General features: G+C 39.1%; 1 protein-coding gene across 1 annotated transcript in view; it reads left to right on the forward strand.

Annotated features, from left to right (window-relative positions):
- LOC114646274 (calsyntenin-2-like) overlaps window positions 1-27587 on the forward strand; it is a 791236-nt gene that overhangs the window by 550573 nt on the left and 213076 nt on the right. The window lies entirely within an intron of this gene.

Genomic DNA, 27587 nt, shown 5'->3' on the forward strand with positions numbered 1-27587 from the left:
TGGTTTTTAATCTGTATTTTTTATTGCTGCTTCAGTAATCTTTAATTCAGTGACACCATAAAAATCACTAACTAGTAAAATGAATGAAACACCTTCTGCATTACACCATTGGTACTTTGAGGAGATGCTTCCATAAGTTCATGCTAACAAGAAGCAGCACATTACAAGTTACTGTATGTAACATCATTAGTGAAACAAAGCAATAAATTCATAATTGCTGTGGTGATGATGGGTTCATAAAAGGAAATTGTATTAAAAGTGCAGCAGGGGGTAAAGATGCAGAGCCATATAATCTCACAGAGTTATATTAGAGGGGTCCATCTCTGTATCCATTAATTCTCTTATCTTAGTCAAGGTCATAGGCAGTGCCAATAGTCCTGTCTCTGAACACAGGGTGGGAACTAACTCGCACTACAATTTATTCTCACATGCACACCACAAACTCACTCATAGAATTTTGAATTTTCAGTTAGCCCAACATGCATGTTTTTGAGATTTGGGGAGAAAACCAGAGTGCCCAGAAAAAAAAATATATATATATACATATATACACACAAGCCTGGAATAAATTTTCTTTTCTGTCCCAATCAGTCAGCTATCATTGTATTTAGTTTAGATTGTCATATCCCATTGCATTGTAAGGTCGTACTGTTTGGCACAAGGTATTCCCCCTTTTTGGAAACATTTAGTCTCTTGCACTTAAGCAATCTCTCAAAACAAGTACTACACTTAGTAGTAGTAAAATATTTATATAGATATTTATATAGATTGTAATGGATGGCATACATGGACAGGACCAGGAGACTTAAACTGTATCTTTTCTGTTTTAGAAGAAGACAATGTTTCCTTAGTACAAACTTTGTCTTAATGTGAAACACAGAAAACCAAGAAGTAATACTAAACATACCCCGATATATTCCAAAAATTCAAAGAATTTTCTGTAGTGCCAGCCTAGTGGGCAATGTATTGGTGGGCAAAAACATTTCTTGTAATTAAAGCAAGATCCCCACATGCCTATCTAATGATAATCCATCAGGATATGTTACATACAGAATTCATAAGCAACTTATCTTTTCTTATGTTTGCATACAATGGATGGAAAAATTATTGTTTTTATATCTAGCTATTTGTAATTTTTTAGTTTAGAACCAGATGACCATGTGTTTTACTAGTATAAAAGATAATTTTTAAATTTATAGTCCACAGTTTAAAAAAATATGAAATGTACATTAAAAGGATTGCATTTTTTAAAGTTGTGAGTGCAAAACAAGTCAGTTGGAGAAATATGTAACATCGCATAACTACAATACCGTAGCAATAACTGATACCTGGCTAAACCACAAGGATGGGATTGAGTATAACATGGACAGTTACACATTGTTTAGGAAAATGCAAAGGGTGTGAGAGCTGCCATAAGCGTACCATAAGCATGAAGGAGATTTAAATGTGTTTCTTCTTAAAAAGGATGATAACTGCTGGTTCTTAACATAGTGTATAAAAAAGAAGAGATGTCTGTCAAGATTTACATTTATTTAATAATAAGTATAGAATTCAGGAGGTAGTGGTAAATGAATGTAACATAATACATTTTACAGTGCTTTAGTAAAGTATATATAACAGTAACTATAACTGTTAAGCTTAACCTTAATATGCCAACATTTTAGCAGATGCAATAAAATCTAAAAAGGTGAATTTGAATAAATATTTAAGTATGGATCAGCCAAGAAACAGTGGTGCAGGTTTAAAAGCATTTTATGTACAATGTAGGTCAAATTCATCCCAAAATTTAGAAGCAGTAAGAATTTAAAGAGGATTCCACAGTGGATAAGAAAAGAAGCTGCAAATTAATATATAAAGTCTCACTCAAAAGCCATACAAAAACTCCAGAAACAGGATTTTATAAACAGAATACAATTTAAAATTGTTAATATAGTTAGCCAAGTTAATTTCTCAGCAGAAACAGCAGGTTAGCCTTTTGGATTATTATGAGTAATACGCTATTTCTGTTTTATTAAACCAAGCCAGTTGCTTAAACATAAAAGTTTGGTCACATTTCCAGAAGACAAGGCAGCTCGCTTTTTCTGCACAATATGCCCAGAGAGTGAAAACAACCTCTCGAAAGGCACTGATGTGGCAGGTGTTGCCAAGTACTTGCGAGCAAGGCAAGCCAGCTCTTTGTATACCAGAGCATATGTGGACCACCAATTTAGGGGGCAAACCTCCATGCTGGTGACAGGCTCTGCTTTATAGTGCGCCAGACATTTTTGAATGCAGTCCTTCTCCACACTCCCACTAGTGATCGATGGAGACGCACATTTTTCAATGACAGTGTGCGAGATTGCTAGAAAAAAAAAACATGTGTATTACCCGCAGGGCTCGAGCAATGCCTCCAGCCTCTGAAATTTCTCCAGCTAAGCATTTGTTGGTATGACCACATTAGTTTTATGTAGGGCTAGTGCATCTCTTAGTGGTTGCTCGTTTCTTTGCACACGCTTCACCATCTCCAGAGTGGAGTTCCATCTACTCGGTACGTCTTGTACGAGTGTCTCAGTCTTTCAGGCCATGCGCGATTTGCTGTTTCTCAAGTTCTGCAGTATTTGATGGACTGTGCCTGAAGTGCCCCACCACCTTTCAGCATATGAAAGGTGCGCTGTCAAATGCACTATTCTACAGAGACACTGTGACAGAACATGGCAAGAACATGCATGGCAAGTGTTCGAAAGGCAGCTGTCTCACTGCTGAAATTTAATTTCGTGCACTATCTATACTGAGTGTGCTTACTTTATTCTCAATGTTCCATTGCTTTACTACATCCATAAAATGTTCGGCACATGTTTCGGCATGATGTCTCTCCGATCTTTTCATGACCGTAAAAGCATGTGAATGAAGTTTCCACAGTTGGTCAATATAATGGGTTGTAACCCCGAGGTAGCTATGATTTCCAAGTGATGTTCAGTAGTCACCAGTAAGGGCGACTGTCTCCATGAACTCCAACTCCCTAGTTAGTTTTGCCCTCTCTGAGTCATATAGCTCGTGTATCCTAGTTACGACTGTGACTCTCGAGGGTAATTCATAAGTTAGATCATTGGACGCGATCCGAATTATGTCACGCAGACCTTCGTCCTCCACTATGTAAATCGGCCTGTATGCTGTGGCTATCCATTTAGCAATTGCTACTGTTAATTTGCTGGCGGTTAATGAGTCCATTGGTTTCTGCCAAACACTGTCAAGCGTGGTCTGTCGCATAATACCCGGGCTAATGCAATTAGTGTAAAATGGATGTATGGCTTGCATGTGATATTGTACTGGTAGGCTGCTTGTACTCCAGTGATAACTAAACTCTGCTTTACAGTAACTACACACAACTTTAGATTTATTGAGTGAGCCTTTGGGCAAAGTTTTGAAACTGAACTTCCTATTTAATGGACCTTTTTCCATCGTTCAACAATTAGGAATATGGAGTGACTTCTACAAGAAATAACTTGAAGGCTAGAGTGGCACACATTCAGTTTGCAAGCTCAGCATGATCTATGGGAATTTGGTAAGGTCAAAAAGAACCTGCGTTAACGGCACTAATTTTTTTAATGCCGTTAAAGTTAGAATGTGTAACTTTGACAGCCCTAATATATATATACATATATATATATATATATATATATATATATATATATATATATATATATATATATATATATATATATATATATATAATAAGAATGATAAAACTAATAAACTTCGTCACTAACCATAGGGCACATGAGAGTATAAGAGCTGTGAAAAAAGATATTAGAAAAGGTACTGTAAAAGCGAATTAGAGAGAAACATTATCGAAATGGTGAAAGATGAGCCAAAGACATTTTTCCAGTATTTTAGTAGTAAAAACAGTCAAGGAGGACATTAGGAAAGATAAGGGAAAAAATGCTGCAAACCAGCATTTCTCTGAAGTTTTCACATGTGAGGAAGTTGATAAGCTCTGAACAGTAACAGGGACTGCTAAAGAGGTACTTAGTGATGTGGAAATTGCACAAGGAGAAGTACTGCTTAGATTAAATAGGTTAAAAAAATCTAACAAAGCACAATGACCAGATAACATTTATCCGGAAGTGTTTCTGCAGGTTAATGAGTGTATCTATAAACCCTAAATAATAATTTTTCAAAAATCAATGGAAATCTTTAAAAATAATGTGTCATCCCATTATATACAAATGGTGATCAAGTTCATCCAAGTAACTATATGTCAGTAACTTTAACATGCTTCATGGGTAAATGAAAGGAGCAGTTTTTAAATAAAAGATTGAACATCACATGGTAAGAACAGGTGTATTTTGAATTGCGGGGCATGTTTAGCGGAGAAGATGCTGTTTCATTGATAAGCAGGAATGCTATGAGGAAGTAAAAAGATGCTATGCACTGGTTAAAGGTTTTTATCCCTTTCGCTTTCTTAATTAGTAACCAATTACTGCTGCTAATTGAACAGACATCTTTTAGTTTAATTTTAATTGAATTTCAGACTCAGACCTCTTAATTGTTTCTTTCTTCTTTAACTAGCAGCCAAACAAAAGGAGATACGAATAAGCCAACAGATGACCAGCTACTGCAAAGTGGGGGCCTCAAACTCTTAACTGCTTTCACTTTAAGCAGCTTCCTAATTAGAAGTCAATTCTTGTTGTTAATGAAACAAGGAATTTAATTCCATAGCATGTTGGTGCTTTCATTCTACCACACTAGACATTTCCAAAGATGTTGTTTTTATTATTTTTGGAGTCACCAATAAAAGTGGTGTTTTGCCACAAGTGAAATATTTTCTCCTCTGCAAATTTATTCTCCATGTAGAAGAGCATGGGAAAATTTATTAGATGGTGGGACAAGAAAAGGCAGGGAACTGCTAAGTGTATACATAGACAGTGTGATGTAGTGGTTAAGGTTTTGGAATTCAAGCCCTGCGGTTGTGAGCACAAATTCTGCTACTAACACTGTGTGACCCTGAGCAAGTCACTTGACCTGCCAATTGGAAAGCCAAAAGAAATTTAAACAAGGTATTAATTACATGTAAATACAGCATAATTAGGGACATCTAATCTAAAGTGATACCCCAATCCAATTGTATCATGAATGTTTTAAGTCGCCTTGGATAAAGATGTCAGCCAAATAGGCAAATATAAATGTAATGTAAATGCTAGAAGGCCCTTAACCTGCAGGTACATCAGAGGTACTACTCTGCTGGTAAAATCCATTAGCTTGGGTATGTGGTCACCAGCAAGCTTCTAGAAGGACCCTGGCTTGGATTGGCTTAAAAAGTTTGAAAACTAAGGACAGATGGTAGTACCTCTGATTCCAAATCAGTGGTGCAAGAAGGAACCAACTGCATGAATGTGCAAGCATGTGTGATATCTGTGATGGTAAACATGGTAGTGTTTTTGAAAAAAGGTAGATGTAAAGTAGTCAATAAACAAACCAAAATTTAATATCCAGGAAATCACACCATACCATCTTCCAAGCCCACGTAATCCTGAGCAAGGTTGCGGAGACTTCGAGTTTATCCCAGCAAGATATGAGCACATGGCAGGAACACCCATTCTGGGTGCCAGTCCGTCACAGGGTAAAGACACTCATGCACATACACTCGGGCAAAATTAGCAATGCCAATCCACTGTCACAATAAGAGACTCCAGACGTCACAAGAAGATTTGGGGCAGCCACCTGTATATTGTAATCCAGGCTGCAAAAGGTAGTTGTGTCAAAATTAGCATTGAGTAGTTTACACTACTGAGTCCAAGACCGAACTGATCACCAGAGTAAGGGGAGCGGCTTTTATGGAGAGTTGACCAGAAGTGATGTCGCCCTCGGGCCCGGGACCAGAAGTGATGTCACCCTCAGGGCCAGGGCCGGAAGTGATGTCACCCTCGGGGCCGGGACCGGAAGTGCCTTCTTCTGGGCTTCGGCACCTGGCGGGATTTCCTGGGAACGGTCTGCAGAGTACTGAGAAAGAGAGTCAGTGCACCCCTCCGCCCCCTGGTCAGATAAGTTGTTATGATTATATAAGCCCTTCTGCTGCCTCCTAGTTGCACATGTGTGACAGTACCTAATCTTATTTGTTTGGATTGTGGGAGGAAACCAGACCAACTTTGAGAAACCCACACAGATGTTGGGAGAACATGCAAACGCCACACGTAGTGGACTCGGGATATGAATCCTGCCCTCCATACTGTGAGGCAGCAGCACTACCACTGAGCTACCATACCCTCCCACTGAGAAATCAGCATTCTAGAAACTAAAATCAAACCACTAATCTTAAATCGTTGTTTGAAAAACAAAGCACATGACTCCCAACATAATAAAGAAAACTAGCACTAAAGAGGTTGGGTAAATCCACAGTCTTGACCAAAATACCTAGTGTGATGCTGGCTTAAACAGCACTGTGCTAGTGACTTCACCTATGGTGACTTCCAGGAGCTTAGCTTCCTAGTAACCAGGACCCACATCTTAAGTAGTACAATTCACAAGGTGGCATGAAATACTTTAGCAGCCTTGTAAGAGCCAATCTTAGAAAGTTAAAGTTTTGAGTTAAATTCCTATTAATGTTTGCTTAATTTTGAATAGAATATAATTTCTTCCATAGTCATAGACAATGGTATAGTCTTTTCCCCCTATAAGTTAGTAAGAAATAGAACCTTCTTGCTATAACTGAGAAACAGTGTGATAATAGATTCAGTTGTGTTTAGAACAAGTCCCAGTACATAGGGACTTAAAAGACCCATTTTCTACTCAGAGATGGGATAAGCATGCAGTTTTCTGACCGTTTTGAAATGGTCCAGAAATTATAAGTAAATAGTAACGATTTGAGATGTAACAAGATTAAGCTCAGAACTGAACTTTTCTTAACATAAATTTTTTCCCTTTTTTGCTATTTTAATTTTCTTTTTTGTGTGAACTGTTTTACTTTGAAACTTAACTAAACTTTTAAAAGCAAAGATATTTTGTCTGTGGAATCATTTCTGTGCGTCAGGCTTTTGTTGAATCCCATTTTTTGAGTTAGAGCTGCTGAACTTTGGTAACTTTGGAAAAACGCAGCTACAAGCCTTAAAATGAGAACTACACTAAACAACAGAAATCGGTTCCCCAGCATAAAAGACCACAAAATAAACACTAAATTTCCCAAAAGGAGCAAAACCAGACTTCCCAAAACAAACCAGATCACAACAGCAGGCAGTGCACGAGGAAGATGACAGCATGTGGAGCCCCATTGAAGGTACCATGGAAGATCAAGGGCAACACTAGCTAAGAAAGGACACAGAGGTTTCAGCTTCAGAATAAACATTAGGGAGCAAACCCAAAAACCTTTAAAAACCCACACCAACCTAATTTTAGTGTGAAATCAAATGCAGGACTAATTTTAAGGGCATTTTTCCAAAATTGTTCCCTTATCACTAGAAGTGATTCACAGAGTTAATAGGATGTTACATCGTAGAGCTCGATGTTTGGAGTTTGAAGTTAAGGGAGGTTATTATTAATCCATATAATTCACTAGTGAGGCCTCATCTGGAATACTGTGTATACTTTTGGTCTCCATATAATAAGAAATAATTAGCAGAAAAAAACCCAGTAAGGAGAAACTAGGCTCATTCCGGGAATGAGAGGTATGGACTTAGAGGAGAGATTGAACTAGCTGAACCTTGGCAGTGTTTAATATTTTTGAAGAGAATTAGTGCTGTGAATCACAGCTGTTACTTAAAAATAAATTCTCCAAAAAAAAAAACAACAGAGACAAAGATAGAAGCTTGTTAAGGGTAGATTTCACACAAATGTTGGAAACGTTTTCTTCACACAGAACCGCAGACATATGGAAGATGTTTCCAAGTACTGTGGTAGACAGTAGTACTTTGGTGACCTTCACAACTCTACTTGACCTCATTTTGTAGAAAACACAGTAAGTGAATGGGACCGACAAGTATTTGGAATGAATGGCCTGATCTCATCAGAAGTGTTCTAATTTGTGTGACATAAATCTCTGTGTATGTAATGTTGACGTAATCTATTGTGCTGTATACATTACACTGTACACTAGCTGTAACTATAGTATATGGGACATCAGGGCGGCACGGCATTGGAGCTGCTTCTTTAAATATCGAATATCTCGAGTACAAATCCAAGAGCAGTCAATGTCTGCATAGTATTTCTGCGAGATTTTAAGTGCTTAGGTAGCTAAAGCTAATTTTGTCTGTAGCAGAAATTTCTTTTATTTATGATATTTGAGTCAACATTATAAGAAGACATCTTACTGTTTTATTATGCTAGGTAAGAAGGAAGAATCTTGATTTTGCAGAGCGAATGTAGTGTATGTTCTGTGCTGTTGTTCATCTATTTTTGGTAGTATAAGAGTAATCATCACTGATACAGAAGAAGTAAGGGTTTTATTTTTCAGAGTGTTAATTGTTTTAAGTACTGAAGCCCCAATGTAATGTAAAGGCAAGGGAAAGCCAGAGAGAGAGAATAAAACAAGAGACCATTAAATGTTCCCTGCAGATATTTCTTTCAATGTGTAAGTCTGACTAAGATACTACCCGGTTTTTGTGGGTGTTTTCCAGGTTTTCTTCCCACATCCCAAACATAGGCATGTTGGTCTGTTGGTACCTCTAAACTTTCTCTGTGTGGCTGTGTTCTTAACTGTGCCCTGAAACAGACTGGTTGCCCCATCTGGGGTTTGCCAGGTTAGGCTCCATGCTCTGTAACACTGAATTGGATTAATTGGGTTTGAGAATTTTATACTCTTTTATTGTTTATTAGTTGTAATATACTTTATCATTATTTTTAGTGTTATATACCAATTCAAGTTCAATTCTGTTTTACTTGCATATATTAAATATCTCTACATTATACTTTATACATTGAGTTATGCATACTGTATCACTCAGTCCATTTTCATTTTATGTAGCAGACTTTGAAACTGTATGTGGGATGGTGAAAATGTGCAAAAGTGCTTTTATTAAAAGCCAAGTCCAAAACAAACAGTGCCAATAGTGCAATGCATAATCCACAATAAATGAATAACCCAATAAACTGGAGGTGCTAGTGGAGATTAAAAAGTTGCAATAAATAAATCCATTAAAAGTAGAGATTAAAACACACAGTCATCAGATCCCTAATGTTTGTTTTACTGCAGTATGATCCCAACCCACCTCCTTCTTCATCACCCGGTTCATTCATGACTTGCACAGCTGCGGTCTTCATCACCCGACCCCTGTCTTAGCCGCCCACGTGGTTCTGGCCAGACCGTCTGGGGTCGATCCTCTTCCCAGCATCCTTCATCCATCACCCGCATTCGTACCTCAGATCCCTGGGGAGGACTACTCCATGCTCGCACCCACGCCACTTAGTTAGTAAGTGGGGTGAACCATCTCTTGGAACACCAATCCTACGCTCTGCCGTAGGTGGTCAACTTGTGCTGCCTGAGATTGTTCTCACAGGTCTTCACCATTTTTTTTTTTTTTTTTGCTCTTGATTCCTCCCTTTAATCGCCAGTACCATTTTTCTTCTGACATGTTCCTTCCTCTCTTCTCCCCCTCTGACTCGTGCAGGCTCTTTTTAAATTCGCTACCTAATTGGGTGCAAGTGCAAGGAACCGTTCCCTCCGCGGCGGCATGGAGGCTCCTGATTGACCTGCCCACCTCTGCACATGAATGTAGCTCGGCCAGCCAGTGCCTCCACTAACCACGGAGCGAAACACACTTTCCGCACCCTTGCACCCGCATGGAGCCTGGACCTGACATAGGGCGTGATTATTTAGTTAAAATCGGCACCGTGCCACAGACCACACATCAAACTGTACCTGTGTATTCAACTACAGGCTTGTAGGGAGTTGGAGCCCAAGCACAAGGTAGAATCGAGAAATGCAGACATGCACAGAGTGCAATTGTACAGTCAGTAGTCAACCCAATCTGCACGACTTTGAGTTAAGGGAGGTGAGCCGGTGTACCCAGAGAGAACCCCATGTGGACACAGGGAGTGCATGAAAATGCCACAGACAGTCATATAGTTTGAGTTCCGTGCCAGGTCTCTGTAGCTATGCGACAGCAGACACCATATAGCTATTTAAGAATGTTAAAGTCAGGAACAATCTGCTATATTCTCAGTACAGCTTTCAAGCAGTCCAAGTTAGGAAACAGCATGGCATAATTGGGTTTATTATGGTGAAGAACAGTGTGGACTGTTTCAATATTTATAAATGAAGAAGCAATGGTGTGCCTTATTTTGAGCATCAAGATAGAAGACAGACACCATAAGATCAATCCACATTTGTCAATTATTAGGTAGAAGGAACAGTACAATAGTATTCATATTCATATAAGAGGAAAGTTACTAATTGAAACAGTAACAAGGTCATCATCAACTGTCTAACAGGTCCATGTGCCTTAAGGCACAAAGTCGGGTATTCTAAAGCATTAGTGCAAACGCTGTAAGTAAGTAACGTGGTTGTGAAGATGGTACAAAGTCAGACAGGAAGCAAGTGTAGTTGAGCCAAGGTGAGTGGTAAAGAGTTCACAGCAGCCAAGACTCTGGCAGCACCGCTGTAGGTCTGTTGTAACGTGTGGAGGCAGACCATTGAAATGAGATCTGGAGCAGTCCAGAATAAAATTGATCAAAGCACGGCAGAGTACTTCAGCATCTAAACTAGAGAGGCAATGTCGGACAATATATTTGGTAATAAGCGACTAGTTGTATAAATTACATTATTGCTGTAATGCGTTTTTCCATATGCTCATTACCTGCACATTACACTATATAAATTACATAACTCAACATGTTAGAGACTAATTCCTTCTCATTTTTACTGATTACAGTATAGTTATAATTATATGCTTTTTACTGCTGCATCATGCAGCATTAATTAAAATATCCAATGTGCAATGCACTAATTAGGTCCCAGCTATATAAATGGCAATATAATTTTAATCTGCTCTTTTATATGCTAATCATCTGTATGTACTGTAATGCAGCATGAATTACAGGCAGCCTTATTAATAATCCAGTGGGCTCTAAGCTCATTAGACTACATGTCATTTACAACGCATGTACAGTGTTTATGCAGTATCTATCGGCTGAGTGTAAGTGCATGAGTGTCATGGACTGATGCCCTCACACCAAATGCCGCATGCTGCCTATGACTAGAATTGGACAAGCAGGTTAGGTAATGAAAGGATGAATGGATGGTTAGTGATATGTACGATATTTCTGTGTCTGTTGAGTGTGTTTAGGATACATGAGTATAATAGAATAATTCCCGATCCAGGACTTGTTGCTGCCTATAGGCTTCCGACTCCCCAAGACCCTATGTGGTCTTTCCCATGCTGACTAATGCAAGCACAAAACTATAAGAGTGTTTGAAAAATAGAGAGATGGATAATCCTACCAGATTAGCTGATAACCTCTCTGCTTCATGAATAGATTCTACACATGACTCCTGGGCTTCTGTATTTCCCTACTTACTCTCTGAGCACATAAGTGAACACATTTATACTCTTTTTTGTTATTATATTTAATTATCTTCTCAAATGACAGCAGTCTTCATGTTCTTGCCTATGCTAATGCATGCTAGCATTACACGATAAGCAGTGCAAGCCTCTTGAGTGCTCACTCACCGGTACTTATTTTAATGAGAAGTATTATTCACTAAGCAAGAGTGCTGGTACACTGTGTAATCAAACTCAAAATAACACCAAGGAAGCCTAGTGAAATTAAATAAGGTGATTCACTAGCAAAAAATAAATACATGTGGGTAGGTAAAACAGAAATAGAAGCAATAATAATGAAATAACACAACCCTTGCCACTTTGACCTGTACTAATTCAAATACAGGTTCCTAAACGAACAATAGAGGGGCTGGTCCACTTTCCCACACGATGAACTTCATACCATCTTGACTGTAATAATTAGTTCCATTTTCTTTTTTAATTTTAAATATGCTTTTGTCATCCTCTTTAATAAAATCCCTGTGTGCGTCCATGTGTCCATGTGTGTGTCTTCTGGTGAAGTGCGCATGCGCGGGGTACGGTGCGATGCTTCAAAGGCCGCCTGACGCGTCACACAAGACAGAGAGGGCGGGACCTATAAAATATCGCACGGCCAATCCAATCGGATTTCGGTAAATGAGGTAAGACCTAAAACATAACGCACGAAAAATCCAATCGGGTACTGAGACGCAGAGACCAGCTTCCCCAAAGAGGTGGGATTAGTGTTTGTTGTTCACTCTGAGGATATCAGATTTGCGATTAACAAACTCGGCCCGGTAAAGTGTAAAGTGTTTTCCTAAATATACGAATTTTCATGATAGTACAATAGGATGACTTTTAAAAGTAGATTTATTTTCGCGCACATAAAATCCATTGCTGGGGAGACGCCATACATACAATAATCAGCTGCACGCCAGCACAGATTAAAATACTTGCTGGAGAGACGTATTACTGTGAGAGAAAATTAAAGGCACACAATACAGTGACGCATATTACAGCCACATACAAGCCAGTATTACTGTAACAGAAAATAGATGGTCCTTTGCCATTTAATATAGACTGTTCCTACTAATGTTTATGCACTACTATTCTAGCACCCGTTATTGTAACGGGCTTAAAGTCTAGTTTGTATATAAAATGCTGAAGGTTGTGACTGTCTGTCATGTGATTACTCGTGAACTACTGGGGCTAGAGCTTTGATCTTGGTCTCAATCGAAAAGTTATGACATGACATGTACCAGTGAAGCAAAAACTATGGTTAATGGCAATCTCAGTGAAGTTAGCAGGGTTTGCATCTTTCTTATGGTAAACTGATCGAGTAGATGACATGGCACAAAATAAAAGAAGAGCAGAAACATCTGCTGAGCATGAAGCTAATACTAAAGAATAGGAGGAATAGGAAAAAAAGAATGACAGCTGCAGCAACCACAGACTGCCATGCACGTACAATGTGACAGCCTCTTGGTACTTCCAAGCTGTTGGGGCTAGAACTTTCTTCTTGGCCTTAATTGAAAGCTTATGAGATGTAACATTCTGCATAGTCAATAAATTGAGCTTGTGGCAGCCACAGAAAAGTAGTCATGAAAAAAGTGACATGACAGGAAGAAAAGAGGCACCATATGCTTAGTGTTTTACTGATGGGCAGAAATGGTTTATTGTAATAAAAGCTCATCTATTGATAATCTCGCACGATGCATCTTCTTCATTATCAAGTGCAAATATTGTCTTTATTGATTGTCAACCATGATGAAGAACTTTGTAATAGGAAGAAGGGAAATGAAGATCAGCAACATGTGAAGCTGTATTTTATCATGGTGAAAATGAAACGCTGTCTTGCCAAAGTGAAAAGTTCTGCTTGCTCTATATCAGTCTTTCTCAAAGTGGGCGATAACGCCCCCTTGTGGGCGCTGGAGGCCTACAGGGGGGCGTTAAAGGGCCCAGAGAAAATTGGGGGGTGTTGAAGCGGTTTAGGGGGGCGATGGCTGATTTGTGTTTTTTTTCTAATATTTTAAAATTTAAACTAAAATCAAAACCTACCTACTATACTACATTGATTATTTCGTTCTTATTCCTGTCCTGTTTGATTGTATAAATATAAATAATTTATCATGGCTTTCGTAGGTAGCCCATGAGCAATCAAGTTTTAACAAGTTTTTATTAAACAACGCGATTTGTGCAATCCTGTATCAAGCGGCCGGATCATCGATACTTGTTCTAACTGATTCCGGTTGTTTTTATCGAAAATATGAAATATAGAAAATAAAAAATATCGAAATAAAAAATGTCAAAATTTTCATATAAATAAAAAATTAATCTTAGCCCTAGCCTTAACCCCTAAACCAATTTTTTATTTATACTAAAATTTCGACATTTTTTAATTCGATATTTTTTATTTTCTATATTTTTTTTTTTGATAAAAATGACGGTTAACATTCTAACTTGCTCAGTACGAATTCCGTCAAATGAGGTAAACGAGTTTGTGCATGTTTGTCTTATTCCTGTCGGTGCGTGCTGTATTTTAATCCCATATAAGAGCGCGTAATACTTCTTTTATTTTCATTAGCGTTTTCGTGCGCAATCGTTAGAAAGTTTTTTAAGTTCGATACTTTACTCATGTATTTGTAAAGACAAAACCATGTCGGAAGCAAAAAAGAAGAGACGGCAATACAGTGCGGAATATATTAAATACGGATTTGTTGAAAATCCCACAAATCCATCTTCGCCTATGTGCCTTCTTTGTCAAAAAACATATTCGAATGAAGCGATGAAGCCTTCTAGGCTACAAGATCATTTGAATAAAATGCATCCAGATAAGAAAGAAAAAAATGTGGCCTATTTTCAAGACCTGGAAAAGAAGTACATAGCTCAGCCAACTGTATCAAAACTTTTTTCAGCGGCCTCTAAGCAAGATGATGATGGACTTCGAGCCTCGTACAATATCTCTTTGTTACTTGCTCAAACTGGCAAACCACACACTATTGGAGAAGAGTTAATTTTACCGGCAATAAAAGAAGTAATAACTACTGTGCTCCATAAACCAGCGGCAGATATTATTTGAAAAATTCCTTTGAGTAATAGTTCTGTGCAAAGACGAATTGATGAGATGGCTGAAAATATTGAAGACTCATTGTGCAATCATCTGAAGACTAGTCAATTCTCAATTCAGTTGGATGAGTCCACTTTACCAACTAATGAAGCACTATTGTTGTCATACGTGAGGTTTATTAAAGATGAGAAAATATATCAAGAACTATTATTTGCTAGAAATTTAGAGACAGATACAACCGGAGAAACCATATTTAATACACTGGAAAAGTTTTGTGATGAGAAAGAAATTCCCTTGAAGAATATTATATCAGCTGCTACGGATGGCGCTCCGGCTATGACAGGGCGTCACAAAGGCTTCATAGCGTACTTAAATAATAAAATTCCAGATGTGCTCGCTGTTCATTGCGTCATTCATCGACAACATTTGGTCACAAGAAATTTGAGTGAACGGATGTTTCAATCACTGCAACATGTCATCAAAGCAGTCAATAAAATCCGAAACAGCTCTTTAAATGACAGATTATTTAATCAGCTTTGTGTTGTTAATGATGAAGATTTCATCCGATTGCTGTTTTACACAGAAGTGCGTTGGCTATCAAGAGGTACTTGTCTGACTCGATTTTATAATCTGTTTGACTCTGTGATAGAGTTCTTGGAAAACAAAGACACAGAATTGCGCAACAACCTCATCACATCAAAGAATGATATTGCGTACTTGACAGACCTGTATAAATTGTTTAATGATATCAATCTCCAACTCCAAGGTGACGACCTGAACTTGATTAAAACAAAAAATATCGTTGCTGCTTTCGTAGCCAAACTGCTCTTACACAAGCAAAACATCGGCAGACGTGAGTTTCACAATTTCCCTAATTTATCAGCAGTACCCTTCATCAACGATGACTTGCTTGTGTACTGCCAACATTTGGAGAACCTCCACAGTGATTTCAAAGAACGGTTCCAGGACATTATAAAATTGGAAACACCGGACTGGGTGTTGGATCCTTTTTCAAATCTCAACACAGCAGGATCATCCCAGCTTGAGGAAGAACTTATAGAACTGACAACGAATGAGGAAATAAAAATCAAATTCAAAAATTGCTACCAAGAATTTTGGCTACAAAAGCCAATCCCTGGATTGTGGTCGATTGTTCAACGATTTTTGGTAGCATTCCCATCGTCATATTTGTGTGAACGTGGATTTAGTGCTGTGGCAACGCTGCTAACTAAAAAGAGGAATCGTTTGCATGTTACCGAACGCAGTGACTTACGGCTGTTTTTGAGTAAATTCGAACCTGATATTAACAAACTTGTTAAAAATCATCAGATTCATCCTTCACATTAGATAAGTTTTAAAATTTTAATTGAAATGTTTGTTTTAATTTGAATAAAAGTCTTTTTAAATATTATAAAGTTGCGTTTTTATTGCTCCCGTTAGTTAGAAAGTCTCATTTAAAATGTAAGTTTGAACTCAGAAACAGGATAAGACACATATGGCACGCTATAATTAAAGTAATGATTGCGTTTGTGATTTTTAAGATGTAGTAAAGTTAAAAATTTTGGGGGGCGCTAGAAAATAATTGATTCTCAAAGCGGGCGGTAGACAAAATAAGTTTGAGAACCTCTGCTCTATATGAACCACCTTTATCGGAGGACCGAAGGTCCACGTGTTTTCTAGTTATTTATATATATTTTTTGTCATTGCTGTGAAATCATCTTGACACCATTTGACATACTTGTGTTGGAAGTTCACTGTTATTTTTTGATCATTTTGTATGGCTGCAGCCATCTTGTATAATGTCATTATGTCCATTGCTGGTCTCGTGATATGGAGGTCATTTAATGGTGTATACCATCTTGCTCCTCTCATAAAAGATGGTGTTGGATCATCGTTGGGGCATTTTTAAAAGAGAAGTTATATTTGTTAGGGAAAAGAAACCTGTCATGCCATGGTCCTCAACTTAGGCTCCAGCAGAATCTCAGGCACATTACACATGAGGAACGAGAGTCAGTGTAACAATAAGAGAGGCAGACACAGCAGGTGCAGCAAACAAAAAGGTGTATTTATTGCAATAAGAAAATCAATGGTCAATAAAAGCAATATCAAAAAGCACAAACAAATACTGCAAAAAAAAAAATTAAAAGTGCAAAAAAAAATTTCAACCACAATATGGCACACACCCATTAAAAAAATTAAAAACATCTTCCCCCCAAAAGTCACTTCATTTTTAAAGGGCTCAGAATAATCATCCCCAGAGTTCAAAAAAATTCTCTTCTGCTTTCTTTTTTCATCTAAAAACTCAGAGGAAAAACTGGGTTACCTAGCAAAACAGGAATAACTATTGCTGTGCATGTAAATCGCCCAGGAGCGGCTAAAATGGACATACCTGTCCTTGTCTTGGACTCAACTGATCTTGTACTAATTGTTTTAAATTACTAAATGGGAGTCCTTTTTGTTCAAACATCAATTATCCTTTATCTTACCCTGCCATATTTTAAAACATCAAACCATGTAGTGTTGCAATGTTTCTTTAATCCAACATTGCTCAGATTTTCCTGTTTTTGACTGCCAGTATATTACCCTAGGTTCTTGTCTATAAGCCGGACTCGTGTATAAGCCGGAGACCAAAAATCATACGAATTTTTAAAATAAAATCTTATCATAGATAAGCCGGACTCATGGATAAGCCGAACGTACTATAACCTATAACTAATAGAAGGGAGGGAGGTCAGTGGTCTCACTCGCACCCATTTAATTTCTTTAAGGGGGGAGAGAGTATGAGATAATGGCATCTCTCTCACTCCCTGCATAGCACGGTTGGAGCGGCCGGAGCGCGTTCTTTCTGCTCTGGGCGTCGCCGAGTCAACACGCGCGCGTAGCGGTCATTTAAATTGTGATTTTATATGTAAGCATATTTAAATATATATCGCGGATTTTTTGCTGGTTCGCGGATTTCTGCGGACAATGGGTCTTTTAATTTCTGGTACATGCTTCCTCAGTTGGTTTGCCCAGTTGATTTCATACAAGGGACACTATTGGCAGATGGCTGAGAAGCTAGATTGCTTACTTTTCTCTCTCTCTTGCGCTATCTGTGATCCTGACGTATGGGGATTGAGCAGGGGGGCTGTTCGCACACCTAGACGATAAGGACGCTCGTCTAAAAATGCTGAAAGATTATCTTCACGTTGCTATCTTTTGTGCAGCTTCCTGAAATGACATGCTGCACAGTGCTTCGCATACTTAAAAGCTCGAAGGGCACGTATTGATTTTTGACTGAAAAACAAACTCTGTCTCTCTCTCTCTCTCTCTCTCTCTCTCTCTCTCTCTTTCTTTCTCTCTCTCTCTCTCTCTCTCTCTCTGCTCCTGACGGAGGGGGGGGGAGCTGCCGCCTTCAACAGCTTTGTGCCGCGGTGCTTCGCATACTTAAAAGCCAAACAGCACCATTGATTTGTTTGCTAGAGATTGTTTTCTCTATCTATGTGACATTCTGTGCTCCTGACACGCACTCCTTTGAAGAGGAAGATATGTTTGCATTCTTTTAATTGTGAGACAGAACTGTCATCTCTGTCTTGTCATGGAGCACAGTTTAAACTTTTGAAAAAGAGACAAATGTTTGTTTGCAGTGTTTGAATAACGTTCCTGTCTCTCTACAACCTCCTGTGTTTCTGCGCAAATCTGTGACCCAAGCATGACAATATAAAAATAACCATATAAACATATGGTTTCTACTTTGCGGATTTTCTTATTTCGCGGGTGGCTCTGGAACGCAACCCCCGCGATGGAGGAGGGATTACTGTATAAGCCGGATTTATGTATAAGCCGATATTCTATTTTTTCATTTTCACAACTTTTTTCCTTAGATAAGCCGCGGCTTATAGACAAGAACTTAGGGTAATTGTATTGATGCAGACCAACATGTCCAAACCTTAATCTGTTAAAAAAATATTTCTTCCTTTCTCCACTCAACTCATCTAGCAAATAGACAGGCTTTTATCTCAAGTGAAAGGACCACCTGACCAGAGTCTACCACCCCTCTCCCTGGTCATGTGCCTAACCTGCACCTCTTTATTCACACCACACGTGTGCACACGTTGCTGACTCCTTCTAGCCCTCTGCTCCGATATCCGCCCTGTTCATCCCTGACTGGCAACCTTTTCACAGCAGCTGCTTTCTCTAAAGCACCACAATTCATAAACCCTGTGGTTGCACCAGAAGAACACTGGAATGAAGCTGACAGGCGGCATCAACAACACCCTCCACTCCAATCCTGACAACATGTGGCTGTTCCTCGTGTGTGCCCAGAGAGCACAGTGATAAGTAAACAAGTGCCATTTCTATGTATTAGATTGACTGTGCCTTCAAATACACTTAACAAAACTATTAAAATGTTACCTAATGAGGTGATTCCTCACAAAACGCAAAAAAATGTTGCGACTTTGGGCTCTGAATTCTTTTTGCTTTTAAATTTCCTGTTTTTGAACAGGATGGAAAAGCATGCTTGCCGAACTGCCACCGAATCCTCCCCCCGCCCCCCAAACCACCATCATCGCTTCCTCTCAGTTCTACTGTACTTGTGCTCATCACAGGAAAGGAAATGTTTCTGACAGAGACATGTCAAGCCTGTTTATTTTCTGACAACAGGCTGCCTTTCAATTATGAGAATCTGGCACAAGATTCTTGGCTGCAAAAAAGAGCCAAGCATTTGTGACCTTAGCATAACGGAGACATTTTTTGCAGCACAATGAGATTCTTTGTTACAGAGGGCAGCTGATGTGCTGCTTTTGCATCAGATGGATTTTATTACCTAAGTCTTGTACAAAAGATACACATTGCTTTTCTGTGGCCTTCAGACAGCCAAGCGGCCTTTCATTCTGACTGTGTGAACGAGGCCTTTCAGACAAAGAGATGGATCAATGGGCAGTAAAGAGTTGTAAACTGAAAAGACTTTATTTTGAGGGAAACTACTTCTTTTTACCTGTAGTATAAATTGAAAAAATCCTGGTAGTCAACCATAATTACTATTGCTTACAACTAATATAACCTAATATTACATTGTTTAATAATAATTATTTGCATTTATATAGCACTTTTCTCACTACTCAAAGCACTCAGCAATTGCAGGTTAAGGGCCTTGCTCAAGGGCCCAACAGAGCAGAGTCCCTATTACCGTTTACGGGATTCGAACCGGCAACCTTCCGATTGCCAGTGCAGATCCCTAGCCTCAGAGCCACCACTCTGCCTTATTATTCTCAAACCCACTTAATCCAGTTACAGAGTTCAGGGCTGGAGTCTGTCCCAGCAGTACTGGTAATCAGTTTCTCCTTTCTATACAAGTGTTAACTTTTCACCATGAATATAATATGTAGAGACTTATGATAGAAATAATTGTGCTACCTATAATTTAAGTAATCAATATAGACCTCTTATATTTTTTTTGATACATCAGTTGTCCATTTGCTCTGGTATAATAATGCACACCTGATCCCTCTCACTTGCTGTAGCCTTTTCCACTTCGGACAGTGCTGCCCATTTTTGCCAATTTGTTTCAGTGCTGCTCATTGAACTGACCACTCTTATAGTAAAAGTGATTTGCTGGGGAAAATATGGCAGTGCTCACTGCCAGATGGATTAGCTACTCTAGCCTAGTTGTGTCAGGGCTTTGTTAACGTTGTTTTCACGCATCCGTCGCCGACCAGGCTAAGTTGTCAGTCATTAGCATTAAGGCTATTAACTGTAATTGTTTCCCTGGCCTAAGCAAGTGCAAGAATGTTGCTACCATCCTGCTTTTCCCGGCATGTAACATCGGACAACAGAATAGGTCAATAACACAATTTTTCCTAATTTTAGACCTTTATTGGATATTTCGATTGTCTTTTTTTTTTTTTGACCAACTGGCTACATGTTTTGCCTGTTTTTAAAATTTTCTTCCTAACCTAGCAACCGGATGGTCACACAGATACACAGACACACACAGACATGTGTTCTTTTATTAAGGTAGATAAGCTGATTTCTTTCTTTCTAGCAGTTCACTCTCTGTTGGATGTGTTCAGTGTTAACATTTGCAGTGTAGTAGTAAAATGTGTTGCATTTTTCATTCCAACAGATGGCACATCACAAACATTAGCACTGCTTTCACAAATAAAGTTTCTTAATTTTAGAAACCTTATTTGGGATTGCAACAGTGCTGGACAAGCCAGGGATGAATCACCAAAAGAATGAGCTGCTATTACATCATCAATACCAGGAGCGCCTATAAAAACTGCAACTCTGCAGTCGCATGTGTTTTTCCAAGCTGGCCTTTTAAGGATAGTGAGCCACCTCCAAGAGCCATGTAAAGCGCAGAGAATCCATCCATGTTTGGCCCTCGATGCTGACACTACAATGGTGTCGCAAGCGGGACATGGAGAAGACCTACAGTCCAACTTAGCAGAGCGCCAAATTTTTTGGAGACCTAAAACAAACCTACTTGGCTCTTCGGAGGAGGTGCTGGAAAGTCTCGCAAGACTGACACCTCTGCAGCTCCATCTTCACTTCTCCGTCTGTTAAGGTCCATTAGCCTGGGTGCATGGACACAGGCGGAGCTTCAGGCCCATAGAGCTGGGGGAAAACTGTGTCAGATCGAGTTGCCACTGACCACAAGTGAGCTGTGAGAAGCAGGACCAGTGGTAAAAATGCAGAGACAAATTATTTTTATTATCATTTTTAATTTTTTTGGCCATTCGTCTACATCGGGTGTAGGCAATGTCCTGGTGAGCTGCAGTGACTACAGGTTTTCATTCCAACCCAATTGCTTAATTAGAAACCAATCATTGCCAATCTCAGACCTTATTTAATTTTATGGCTTGTTAGTCTGTGCAATGTAAGGCTTTTATATCGTAGATTTTTTTCCTTTCCAAGGATATCATCCAAATGATTTGAAGCCTAAAACAGATCATTTTCAGTCTGTCACATTTTTCTATTAAGTGTTTTATTAAATCAAACAGTGCATGATGAACACACACAGATGTAATTGGAAAAAAGCTAGCTGGAGAACTGCTGGCTGCTTTGTCTTTTACATCTTATTGCTAATAAGGAGCAATTAAAACACTGAATGCAGCAGTTTAAGATTGAAATAAGCAATTAAGGTTGGAGAACCTTAACAAGCGAGACCACTAAAATGAAGCATCAAAATATCACTTAAGCAATATGTGCTTCATCAGCAATAATTGAGTTCTCGTTAAGGAACTGGGTTGGAACAAAAACCTGCACATACTGCGGCTCTCCAGGACCGACGTTGCCCACCCCTGGTCTACATGTTTTGCCTATTTTAGAATTTTCCTTCTAACCCCAGCAACCAGACAGAGACACAGATACAGACACAAAGATGCACAGACTTTTATTAAGGTAGATCATAAACCGTGTTAAAGTCTTAGGCTACCTCAGAAAATTTATTAGTTGGGGTAAGGTTTTTTTTTTTTTTTTTTTGTTTTGTTTGCAATAAAAAGACTGGCAAATAAGGAGACTCAGTCAGGGTTAGTAGGAGGCATAGCCTGAACTGACATCTCTGTGGTTTAAATTCGAACATCTTATACCCTATAAGACTCACTCATCCATTTTGTACCCTGCTTGTTTAGTTCAGACTCACAGGGATCTTTTGCCCAAGCAGACCAGGCCATATTCACTCAGAAACTGCCACACACATTCATATTACCTAATTAAGAGCTGAGTAGAGTTTTCTAGCCAAGCACCTCAGTTTCCATGCACATTAAAATCATCTAATTGCCCAGAGAGCAGGGATCAGAGACATGACTAGGAGTGTTTTACGCTAACAGTATTGCACCACTGTCTTCAAAGACTAGAAGACAGGCTTAAATGTCAGATGAAAAGAGTGTTGGAAGATTAAAAAAATACCACTTCAAACATTTAAACCTCCAGTTAAGTTAGCATCTTCAGCACTGATGCAGCCCATCAATATTTCATATAGTGCCTTTTACAGTGAATACGATCACAGCACACTTCACAAAGAGGTTAGAGCATATAAAACAAGCCTAATAGCATGCATTGAAGGCCATTAAGCCTGTGACGTGTGCTGCCTTCTCAGCACACTGATGTGAATCTGCTCGATTGATTTTTAATTCTCTGAGACTGTGCCCATTATGCTGGTTTTCTCTGAGTTATAAATAAATGCTTCAAATTTCTGAGAGTCTTTCCAGCAGTGAGTCCTTAAAGTGAGTTAGCCATCCTTACCTCTACAGAGATGGAGAATGTCCCCAGAATTGAACTGACATGATGCAGTGACATGATAAACTAGGCAGCATAAGTAAATGAAAGATATTCACATGGCTGTCCATGGCTTACAGAACAACAGAATCTTTTATATCCAAGGGGATCTCCCCAGATACAAAATTTGAATGAAATAAAAAAGAGCTATTGTTCTCCACACCAAAAGCAAGTCTTTCCTTTTGGGTTTGGCCATACTTCAAAGTTTCCTTTTAAATTTTTACAAATACCTTTATTTTTTGGTTAAACTACCCAAGTAAATAACAGAACAGATAATGGAATGAGGCTCAGTACTGATCTGGAAAATCCAGTCCTGCTGAATGACCCAAGTGTGAAACTGAACTACAAAGTTTCAGAACTACCAGGCTCCTACAATGAATGGCTCTCACCTCAGGCTTCTCCAGGTTGGAGACTTTACAGTTAATTATGTAAACATTTATAAGGAACACATTTCTCTTCTGGTTGTTGTTTTCGTTTTGGAACAAGAATGAAGTTTGACATCTCTGGTCTAGAATACCCAGCACTTTCTGGTCATTGTGCCACTCCATGCTCTCCATCCTTGTCTTATTCTGCTCCATGTAACATGCGATGTTGCCAACAAACCAATAATTATGTCATAAACTCCTCTGCCACCTACATGTTAGCCTTTGCCGCTCTCTTCAGCTGCTCAGCTATCTCCAAAGTCTCCTGAATGGCCTTTATTAGTTGCTCCAGTATACCCAAATCAAAACCAGCAATGGTGAAGCATCTTGCCATTCTTACAGAACAGTCACTCTCCATTTCCATTGATTGATGTTGTGAGGCCACTTCTAGTGAACTGTGTCTTGCTCAGTTTGTTTTGGTATTTGAAAAATTTGTACAGACACTGCTGCTGTAAAAAGTATGCTTTACTATGAAAGGAACTATATGAGGTAATGATTTTTTAAACAGGATCATCACCCCTGAACTGCCACTCAAAACCCAGCTCTCTGGCTGACCCTCAGCTTATTTGCTTTTGATAGCATCCTCCTCCACACTGACAGATAAATCTCGTCCTGCAACATTGCTCGTGCATGGAATTGTTTTTGACCAAACTGATTTTGTGCCTTTGTTTCTTGCTAAATGCCTCCTGATGAAACTGTCACAGCCATTCTGTGAAGTTCAAGGAAAAGGCATCTTCCAATCGGAGCCCAGCTGCAACTGATTGGGTGCAAACTGGATTAACCAGGAAAGCTGACAAGGTCCGCGAGTTTGCTTTGCCGGCTGGAGGAGTTATTGGGAAATAAAATTGAATTGATAAAAAGCAAATTGGACACGTTGAGATAAAAGATGTGTGCCGAATGATTAAATCCCTGGTGTCGTAGGCTGAGGCTTTGCTGTAGCTCTAAATTGTATAAATTCCCAAACTAATGACAAATTGTTTCAGTCATAAATCAGATTTTCCTTTGCAATCTCATTCACGGGGGCTGAGCTTCGTTTAAAATAAGCAGTGTCCAAGTCTTATTGGCTAGCATGGTTAGTGCTGAATTGAGACACAGTGAGCTTCCTTTTTATTGAGATTGCAAAGAGTTTCTCATTTTCATGATGCACAGTTTCTGTGTCTTAGCCTTGAAAGCGTTCATGGTTGCCTGCTTCTCAACATGTAGCAGACAGCTAAAAGAATAAACTTTTTGTGAATGAAGATCTAAATTGAGCCAGTATCCCACCCGCCATATCAGATAGTCTGAGTCTATTCCACTCTCCTTATTTTTACGTATACATCCTATATACTACTTACCAGTAAGTCAGTTAAACTTTCATAAGTTCAGGCTCATAAATCCCAGCACTAGTCCTATAGTATTCGGTAGTCAACATTATCTCCTTTGGACCTCAGTGGGCTTGGGGTACAGAGTGGTTTAGTTGGGAGTGGGGCTTGGGGACTTTGCTGAAACATAACCGCACCCAAACTTCTCTGCACTCACTTCTACAGTTTGTACATCTCATTTGTTGGAGCTGTGATAGGTGGTCAGTGGCGCTGTGCTGATTTTAAATAAATAATCTTGCCCAGCAAGAGTGCAGACTGTAATCGAGTACGAGTGCACTTCACTTAGAGGGTGGCTTGGGGTGCCTGCCTGATCGTGAGGACATGTACAAGTGAGCACATCAGGCAGGGGCCTCATTAATTCTTAGGCGGGCACAGCATGTTTGCACCTGTGCCCATTAGGAGCATTAGAGCAGAAGAAGGACAAGAGTCTTGAGAAAAGCATTAGTAGGAGAGGCAGGATGAGCCAGCCAGGGTGTGTGAAAGGCAGCACGGTGGATGTCCCCACTATGGAGCGAAGGATTGGCGCACTAGGGGCAGGTCGACCCCATTGATTTAATGTTGTGGAGTGAATGTGATCTTGGTGTAGTCCTCCCTAGGGATCCAAGGTACACCAGATTGAACAAGAAGGAAGTTGAGGGGACAACCGACCCCAGTCTGTCTGATGCTGTTTGTAGCAGCCAAGATGATGGTTGGGTTGGAGAAGATTGCGGCTGCTAGTGTCTCCGCCAGCTGGCCGAGCAATGGGTAAGCAGGGAAGATGAAGCGAGTATTGCCCTGGGATCGTCAGATGACTGTGGTGGTTTTAGTCTTGCTTTAAGTTTCTAGATTTTAATTGCATAGTTTTTCGCTGTTTTATGTATTATTTATTTATTTATGGAAGAGAGCACTGCACTTTGGACACTGTTTTGTTGGATTGTTTTTTAATAAAAGCACTTTTACACTTTTATGTACCAACCCCTTGCTTTGTGTGTGCGTGTCCCCATCTGCTGGCTCAGCCCTCAGGTACATTATCGGCAGTAGCGAGTTCAAAAGGCTTCCAGGATGCAACCGGTAGTGTGGGGCCGACCTGCACCATCACAGGAGTAGAACATATGTTAGCGACATGAGAGGTGCTTGCCAGACATTTTCACATACAACTGCAGACCAGTTTACTGAGTGAACACATTTCTTTACTAAATTTGATTATCATGAGCTTATGTAGTCTGGACTACGGAAGACTAGGCAGACATTTTGAGAACACACAGTTGATGGAGCATTGAAGATAGTATTATAGTCCACTTATATTTTAACAGCAACCTCAAAGCGCCTGCTGCAAAAGGGAAGGAATTCTGCCTGTCTTCTGGCTCCTTTCTCACAGAAGCTTTGGGTTTTGAGGATTGGGTTGAGACATACTGCAGTTGGTTTTTTATACCTTGTTTGCCATGTCCATGAAGCTATAAGATAATCATTGCACAGACCACTGCCAGGGATTAATGTCCTATATCAAAGGACATTGTAACCAAGGGTGGTGCTCAAGTCACTAGGGTACAGTGTATGGGGCCAGAAGTAATTTCCCTTGCATGGTGAACATGCTATTGTAGTAAATGCCCCTGCTCTAATCATCAGCACTTTAGAACATCCACATTGTTCACAAAGCACCAAGCTCAACACCTTTTACACAGGATGTACCACAGCATAGGGCAGGTCATGTGCAATGTTCACTCAAAGGATCGAGTTGACATGAGCAAAACTCTTCACTTACATTGCCCTGTGAGCACTTGCTATTCTGTAATGTAATTAATTATTTATATGTAAGAATTTTTGTGCATCACAGAGCATATCTGAAAATGTATTTATTAAAGTGGTGTGTTTCTTTAAACTATTCAGGCACATACAATGCATTCATTCATTCATACATTCATGAAGCCTTAACAGATATACTGTTTATTGCTCATGACCAGAAACTGCTCAAGCAACTTAACTGCATATATTTTTCAATAATGCAGTACATACAACTAGATTAGTAAACATCCCTCAAAGTTTATTTAATTTTCTGCACACCACATCAGATCTGTGGCCTCAGAACCTAAATGTAGAGTTAGTTGCCTGCCTAATCACATTTTGTAATTGAAGAAATAAATACTGGCCAAGAATGTATTTCATTTTTTTAACAAATATTTTCTATCCATCCATTCATGTATGAATGAATCTAACTGAATCTGCATTATCCACCACAGCCTATTCTGACTCTATCACATACAGAGCAGAAATTAAACCAGACACAAAAAACTTAGTTCTTTAAAAAGGCAAAAATAATAAAAGGAATTGAAAACAAAAAGAAAGTCCTGAACCATTGATCAAAAGCAAAATGTAGCGACAGACAGCAAGGGTTAAAAAAAGTTTAGGCCCACCATAAACAGTATCTGATGAGGAGGGCTTGGTGTTGATTTCCATGTTATAATCCAGTAAGCCCCACAGTTCCCTTTAATTAACACAATATGCGCTCCTCCAGCATGCAAATTTTACAGAAAACATAATTTCCCTCTATGTTGTCTACAAACCAGTAACACTTTGCATACCATTCCAAAAAAAATGTAGATTTTTTTCAGAATATTTTATTTGTTACAAATTTAGTCAAATTGATGGCAGACCAAGTACATGCTAAACTGTCATCTGTGGATCTTCTATCTGATGCAATGGCTGAGTTCACATTTTATGGATTTTTTTAATACCTGGTCATTGAGCTTAGGTAGTTTTGCAAACTCAAATTGCTTCAAAGTCGGTCTCTGACATTGAATGTCATTTTTTGAACATATATATTAGAAATATATATATATATATATATATAAATTGCAAACCGTATCACAGACCTTCTCTTCCATATATATATCTTGTCACGCTTGGGTTACAAGATTGCACAGAAGACCAGTGGAAGTTGAAGAAACTCGAATTTTTATTCAAACACTGCAAACAAACATTTATCTTTTAAAACTGTTTCAAACGTGCTCCT

Source organism: Erpetoichthys calabaricus, chromosome 2, assembly GCF_900747795.2.
Source record: "Erpetoichthys calabaricus chromosome 2, fErpCal1.3, whole genome shotgun sequence".
NCBI classification, from domain to species: Eukaryota; Metazoa; Chordata; class Cladistia; order Polypteriformes; family Polypteridae; genus Erpetoichthys; species Erpetoichthys calabaricus.